General features: G+C 46.0%; 1 long non-coding RNA gene across 1 annotated transcript; it reads right to left on the bottom strand.

Annotated features, from left to right (window-relative positions):
• Positions 1-2,062: 2,062 nt before the first annotated feature.
• On the bottom strand, positions 2,063-7,436 carry LOC123597953. Its single transcript, XR_006712321.1, has 2 exons — positions 2,726-7,436; positions 2,063-2,465 (listed from the first exon to the last, which is right to left on the bottom strand). It is a non-coding gene; the product is annotated as an uncharacterized LOC123597953 (long non-coding RNA).
• Between the last annotated feature and the right edge of the window lie 403 nt (positions 7,437-7,839).

The raw sequence follows: 7,839 nt of genomic DNA, 5'->3' as shown, positions 1-7,839 counted from the left end.
CCACCAGCTTGCTATGTGAACTGAGCAAGTCACTAAAGGAGCTGAATTTTGGTCAACCGTCTGTAAGATAGGGGGTTTGATAGATGAGCACCATGGGCTCTCGTGTCTCTGACACTCAAGTCCTTGAGCAGACATCAGGCAGCCATCTCGTAAATACATCAACAAATGCTGTTAGGCGATCATTTGCATGTGGTGAGCTCTTGTATTAGAATTTCTACACAAATCCCAAAGAAAGACCTAAAATGATAGGACTGGAGACCTGTTTGGGGGGGGTCAAGAAATACAGAGTTAAGACAACATCGGTGGAAGTAAACTGGCCCTCGGCTGTACACATTGTCTCCCCTTTTCTGGGCCTCGATCTGTCCTTCTATACACAGAGGAAGCTGGGCGGAAGATGGGAAAGCCTCTCGGGGCCTTTCAGATCACCAAAGTTTTATGATTCTCCTGGGACGAGATCCTTCGGGAACAGATGCCAGGAATGCTGACGGGTCCCTCAAAAAGCCTGCCCTCTTGGACAACCTTCACGGCTGTGGAATCTGGGTCTGTTTGTGGCCACATCAGGATGGCCTCACCACTGACCTCATTCTCTGGCACATCCTCTGTTAATGACAAAGACCTTGGTGCATCCAAAAGACCTGCCCTGGGTCAAGGGTGTAGCTGTAGCACATCCCAGCTTGCTGTAGAATTGCCTAAACCTCAGAAATTATTTCCCTAGGAGGTCTGCCCGTGCCAGGAATAAGGGTGGGTGGATAGGAGTAACTCATAAAATCGGCCAAGGGCGGCAAGAGGGTCTCAGGGATTCCCGGTTCTGGAGTCAGGAAACCCAGGGCTGCACCCAAAGCTCTGCCCCAACCAGATGTTTGTCCCTGGGCAGGTGCTTACCCCGAGCGCCTCTTGCCACATCTCCGAGCGGGGATGAAACCTTGTACGCCTCACAGCGAGCTTGCGAAGAGCAAATAAGATTACAAATGCAGGTCTTTGAAATGTTACCGTCATCAACCCTCAAGGTGGAGACAATGTCGTCGCTGATGGCTCCATCTACAGGGTGCCTGACAATTTATGGAGCGCGTTATTGTTAAGGCACATTCACACCAGTTATCTCTGCCCCCCCCCCCGCCCCCTGCTGTGGACTGCCCTATAAGGAAAGAGAGTGGGCCTGGAGACCCGATACCCCCTCACCTCTTATCAGCCCCACTCTCACGGCACTTAGAACATTAAACCTTCAACTTTGTATTTCGGTTATTTATGCACACATCTAATCTCCCTACCTTGAACAGAAGCCAGAGCACGCACAGGATTTGATTGTCCTTGCTCCACCCACCCCCATCCACACGCTGCCCTATGTATGCTCAGTCCTCCGTCATCAGTGAAAGTAAAGGGGACGGGGATGGGAAGAGACAAAGACAGGTGGGGAAGTAGGTCATTGGTCCTTGCCTTATTTGCATGGTATAAGGTAAGCCATCTTCTGTGGTAGCTACTGGCCACATGCAATGATTTAAAGCGAATTAAAATTACACAAAACTTAAAATTCAGTTCCTTTGTTGCGCTGGCCCCATTTCAAGTGCCCAGTAGCCACACGGGTGGCTGCTGTATTGCTCCACATTTCCATCATTGTAGAACACTCTGTTGGACAACACGGACACAGAGAAGGGAGCGTGGGCTCTGGAGTCAGACAGAACCGGGTTCCAATCCTTCCTCTGGTTCATGCAAACCAGCTTACCTCTCTATGCCTTGGTACCCATGTTTGTAAAGTGAGGATTGATCATTTTATCGGTGCCCCTTTCCCAGGATTGTTGAGAGAAGTGAGAATACTAATAAACATTAAAAAAACAAATATGAGCAGTCGCTCTGCTCTGATGCCTCCAGAGGTTGGTAAAGATAACAGGAGGACCCAGAAGCTAGTCTTTACACCATGAAAAGTGGCAGGGCTGAATGGAAGGAACCCAGGCAGACGGGCAGACAGACTGAGTCTTGAATTTTAGTTCTACTTTCCAGCTACGTGATCTGAATGTGATCATTCTGCCTCTCCAGGTCTCATTGTCTTTTTTTTTTTTTTTCCGGGGGGTGGGGGAGGGGTGGCGATCATTATCTTAAATTCTCTTCACATCCCTACAAGTTAAATATATTAAGTACATCAGCGCCTGGTAATAGCACATGTTCAACAACTAGAAAATGAAATCATATTGGCACAAAAAAGACATAGTTGAAATTATTAGTATCTAATTGCTTTCAGGATGGTCAATGACTTTATCATTATTTTATTACTACTAACTAGTCGGTTATAAGGATGTACCTTAAGCACAGTGGGAGGTCAAGAGACTGAGAACTGAAATCCTGTTCTCTCCACAGAGCAGCCAGAAAGGTACCAGGGAGGTATCTTTTGTTATGAAAGGCAGATCGTGACTTTGTCCTAATCAAAAATACCAACATCTTCCCTCACACATAGAGTAAATTTAAATCACCACCTCTCGGGGCGCCTGGGTGGCTCAGTCGGCTAAGCATCCGACTTTAGCTCAGGTCACTCTCTCGCAGTTCGTGGGTTTGAGCCCCGCATCGGGCTCTGCGCTGACAGCTCAGAGCCTGGAGCCTGTTTCAGATTCTGTGTCTCCCTCTCTCTCTGACCCACCCCGTTCATGCTATATCTCTCTCTGTCTCAAAAACAAATAAAGGTTAAAAAATAAATAAATAAATAAATAAATAAATAAATAAATAAATAAATCACCACCTCTGATGCCCTCCAGTATCTGATGTTCCGAAACGTCCTTCTCAGTGCCCGTGCCCTGGCCACACTGAAGGTCCTGCTCCTGCTTAGACATGACAGGCTTGTTCCTGCTCAAGACCTTTGTACCTGCCTTTTTCTCTGCCTGAGCTTCACTCCCCACATCCTCCTAGAACTTTCGGTTCTGCCTCCTTAAGCCTGTGCTCAAATATCCTCTCTAGGAAAGCACCCCCCCCCCCCCGACCTCCACTATTTTCTCTCTGTCCTGGTGCTTTATGGCTCTTTAGAGCCCTTACAAAATATCATCTCAGCTAAAGATATGCCTTCCTCCCTCACTCCATTCCTTCATTCACTTTATTAATGTAGTGATTAACACAAATGTCATCTCTGTGAGGGAGACACCTTTTTCTTGTCCATTGCTCTCACCCTGGGTCTAAAACAATGCCTGGGACTCGCTAGGTTCTCAGTACATTTCAGTGACTTTTAACATTTGAACAAAGTCTCTGGGGGCTTTGGAACTGACTTTCCCTTTTCTGATATACACAGATGCTGGCTTGAGCTAGGTGGCCATGTTTCAAATGTACTCATCCACCCACTCAGTCCCAGATTACTAAACTCATACAGTGTGCTCAGAGCCTAACCTGGTGCCTGCCTTGCACAGAAAGCTGATGGCCTTTCCTTAGGAAGTTCTCTCTCAGTTCGTGGGACTCCATCCACAGGAACGGAAACAGCGGATCGCAATACATTGGCTTGAGTTGAGGGAACACATGTAGAAACCCAGATGAGGGAATGACTTCTTCCGTTGGAGGGCATCAGGAGAAATGCCTCAGTAGAGGTGAGCTCTGAGCTGAATCTAAAAGAATAGTTGGTTTTTGAGCTCCCATTGACTACAGTTTGTGACCCTCTAAGCTGGGATGCCTGGATTTAAAACCGGTCTCTACTGCTTCTCAGCTGAATGATGATGGCAGTTTCCCTCGCAGAGCTGTCCCCAGATTCCCCATCTGTAAAATGGAGACCGTAAATCAGATGCCAAGGTGGGTCGATGTGAGAATTAAATTGAATTGCCCATTAACAAAAAATTCCTATGTTTGTGCCTGGTGCATAGGAAGTGCTCAATAAATACCAGTTGTGCAGCCATTTTCTTGGGAGAGCATACGCATGCTGGATGGGCCTGGAAGGCGGCTAGTGCTTCCTCATAGCTGTAGCATGGAACCCCTAAAGAGGAGCAGCCAGGAAGGAGAGGCTGGCTGAGGCCATGCCATGGAGGGCTTTGTGGACAGGCAGAGTTTGGCTTTGACCTGAAGAGAAGTGAAGAGCCATGGAAAGATCTTAATTTGGAACATGGCATGCTTGCATGCATGATCTAGGAAACTATCTGACTGTAGCATGAGGATGAAAGGAGCTGGCCAGACTGGAGACAGGGAGGACGCTATCTAATAAATCTAACCCAGAAATGAAGAGAGTCATTAGTGGGGAAAAGAAGAGAGAGATCCTGGGGAAATAAAATGAAGAGGCTTGGCGACTTTGTCACTGTGGGTCTGGCAGGGCACAGGCACACTCAGAAGGATTTTACTTAATAAGTTCATCCTGAGTGGTATGGGCAGGGTTAAGGGAATGAGGCCCAACCAAGAAAAAGAAGGTATCGCCACCCCCAGACCTGAGGGGACAAGGGAAGGGAATGGTATTATAAGAGCCCAGAGATATCAGAAGCCAGAGAAGATGGCCGATCCAAAAGGAGCTGTGCCAGGAACACCGCTTCTACAGAACATGGCTAAACTGGGGGAGGCCGGGTAGGGAATAGCATACCCAGCCTCTCTATCCTTCCACTCTTTGATCTTGAGCCAGTACCTCTCACTGGCCAAGGCCAACTGGAAGCGAGAGGTCAGGAGAGCCTGGGTCCTGTGATCTGTAGATGTCAGCCTTCTTGGGTCAATAGCAAGTAAGAGAAGAGTGAAAAATGGATCTAGAGGTAGGGTGCGTTGATGAATAGGTTTCACAGTAACCAGTTAGATGCGAGTGGAGACTAGTTGGCAATGGTGGGTGGGGAGGGGAGAGGAATTTGTCCTAACTCCTGAGGTTCCCTGCTAAGGCGATTTGCCCAATTACACATCTGTGAAATGGGGATTGAGATGCCTCTCCAAGTGAATCACACTTGAGTTTTCACATACCCCTCAACATGTGCCCTAAACGTCTGGATCTTTTTTTCTTTCCACCCAACAAATGTTGCCTGTTGCTGAATGCTTGGAAAGGTTTGCCAAAAGAGGATTGGCACTAGCTTAGCATAATTTCATTGGTACTACAGCTAAAATACAAATGGGTTTATTACATATTTTCAAAGTCCTGAACAGATAAATACAAGAACAACCTCTGGGGGCAAAAAAAAAAAAAAAAATGGTGGTAGCAAAGAGCACCTCACTCCTTAGCAAAAAATGTTCTTTTTCCACAAACACCACGAGGAGCCAAAAAGCTGTATGGAAACTGTCCCGGCTATATGGCCCTGCCCCTCTCTTCCTGACACATCTAATTCCCTGTGTCTCTGACGGGTTCCAGGCCTGAATGGATCTGTGCACACTGGAGCACCAGGCCACAGTGATGTGATTCTCTGAGTGACACTGAGGCAGGCACACCCAGGAGAAGAGAAAACTGCCTGGGGACCCAGGATACTGTTATTACAGGAGTCGCATGAAATGTTGACAGCAACAGCCAGGACTTCTTTCTGCAAAGTGCTCCCAGGAAGCCTTTACAGGCCTGGAGAACACAATGGTTTTCATCACTAATTAGCACATTTTCCACACTGAGTCCAGAAGCAAGGCTAGCTAAGAGACACTGGGATGCATGGAGGAGACGGGCTGTCAGCTATGGGCAGGCCTCGGCTTAGAACTCTGCCCTGTGGGTCACAAGGAGAAATCCGACCTCCTTGGGAGATCTTTCAAGACCTTTCAAGATCTGAGGCTTGTTTGTCCAGGCCATTGCCCCAGCGTGTGATCCTAAGCTTTCACCCAACTGAGTTACTAGCATTTTTCTCCAGATCTACTCTACAGGCACTTGAGGCATCGGGCCTCTTTCATGTGCCAACCCCTCTTCCTGGAATACCTTTCTCTTCTTCACCTAGACCTCTCCTACTTTTCTCACAAGGCCTTTCTCTAACTACATCCAGATCTCTCAAGGAAGGCTTGGTAGAGAAGGAGTTGTCATGCACTCCTATGTCTGTGCCTCCATAGTACCTTGGGCTGCCCTCTCCAGCAGTAAACAAGTAAATGACTTGTGCTGCTCCCACATCAAGACTACGAGCCCCTAAAAGGCAACGTTGGCATCATGGGATTCATACCTTAGTAGAGGGTCTGTCCCAGAATGACAACACGGGAGCTCGCGGCACTAAGCTGACCGTTCTCCCGTTGGACGGTTCTTCTCACCACAATTCTTTTTTTTCTTAAAGTCTAGAGCTTCTGACTGACACGTATCACTTTGGCTTTCAAATATAATAGTCCCTGCTGGTGCCACATCACACCCATTCACATCCTCCAAAGCGGTGACCATGCCTTACTACATCTTCACCCCACCATATTCTTTATTTGTGTCTGTTGTCATTTTTTTTCTTTTGCAAAACATTGCTTTTCGACTCAAATAGTGTTGCTTTGGATGTGAACTCTGTTAAAACACAGCCCCAGTTTACTCATCTATCAAATGGGGGTAATGATGTCTATGTTGAAGGGATGTTGAGAGAACTAAATGATATATTGGATAGAAAAAGGGTAACATAGATCCTGGCACATAGCATGTCCTCAAATAGTTATTGAATGACTAAACAATGAATGAGCGAACTGGGGCTTTGTGTCACATAGGTGGAGTAACATTTTTGACACCTCCCATACTAGTTAAAAGTCAACAAATGGTAGATCTATGCCAGGTACTTGGTGGGATCTTAGGATAGAGCAATGAACAGATAAGGCGTGCGTGATCTTTGGTCTGTCAGCTCCTGGGAATATCACTGAACAAATAATGACAAAACACACGTGTAATAAGTAGTATGAGGGTAAACTTACAGGTCCCTCAGCTGCTGAGTTCATCCGAGCCATTTCACGAAGGACTCCTTGTGGTCCTACATTAGCGAGTAGAATACTTAGGCAACTCATAATGAAAATTCTTTGCTTCTCATCGTGTTACTGTGTAGGTCTCTTGGGAACATTGTGGAGAAAGTGAGATAGATTAGCCAGACAAGAATGTTAAACTTTGAATGTAATATTATCAAGATTGGACAACTAGAAAGCCTCCCCTCTAATCCCTGAGAATCATACTGACTGGTAAAGAGGATGATAAAGAAGCTAATTGGTAAACACACCGAGTGAGTGCTTCTCAAGTGACAATAGGTATGTTGCATACCTTGCACAGGTGTGATGCCAAATTTTTATCAATGCATAACGTTTACATTTCTATAACTGAAATCATGTATACGTTACGTCTGCCATATTTCTCAGCCAAAAGGCTTAGCTGAGGAAACCATTTGTCCCTGATCCAATGGAGTGAAATCTGATGTTTGCACTATCACCATTTCTGTTCAGCAAAACACTGGAGGTTTTAGCCAGTGCAATAAGTTGAGAGGAAATAAAAAGAGCACAAGAGTGGGAAAGGAATTAATAAGAATAATATTACACCCAGATGACATTAATGGTATATGTAGAAAATCTAAAAGAATCTATGAGCAAACTGTTAGAGTTAACATGTGAATTTAATAAGACCACGAAATTCACAAGTTCAATATACAATTAAAAAATGAACTTTAAAAACATTTATGATAGCTTTCAGAAATGTGTCAAATACAGGGGCACCTGGGTGGCTCAGTCGGTTGAGCGTCTGCCTTTGGCTCAGGTCATGAGCTCACAGATCGTGAGTTCAAGCCCCACACGGGGCTCTGTGCAGACAGCTTAGAGCCTGGAGCCTGCTTCGGATGCCGTGTCTCCTTCTCTGCCCCTCCTCCCCCGCCCCCAGCTCGTACTTGGTCTCTCTCTCTCTCAAAATACAGAAGCATTAAAAAAAAAAAAAAATGTCAAATACGCAAGAATCTAACAAACTCTTTAAAAAATAATAATTCTCCCCTGACTTGTAGGTTGATAATGAGGATT

The sequence above is a fragment of the Leopardus geoffroyi genome, chromosome C1 (assembly GCF_018350155.1).
Source record: "Leopardus geoffroyi isolate Oge1 chromosome C1, O.geoffroyi_Oge1_pat1.0, whole genome shotgun sequence".
Classification (NCBI taxonomy): domain Eukaryota; kingdom Metazoa; phylum Chordata; class Mammalia; order Carnivora; family Felidae; genus Leopardus; species Leopardus geoffroyi.
The sequence above is the reverse complement of the archived record's forward strand: the minus strand, read 5'-3'. Positions and strand labels throughout refer to the sequence as shown.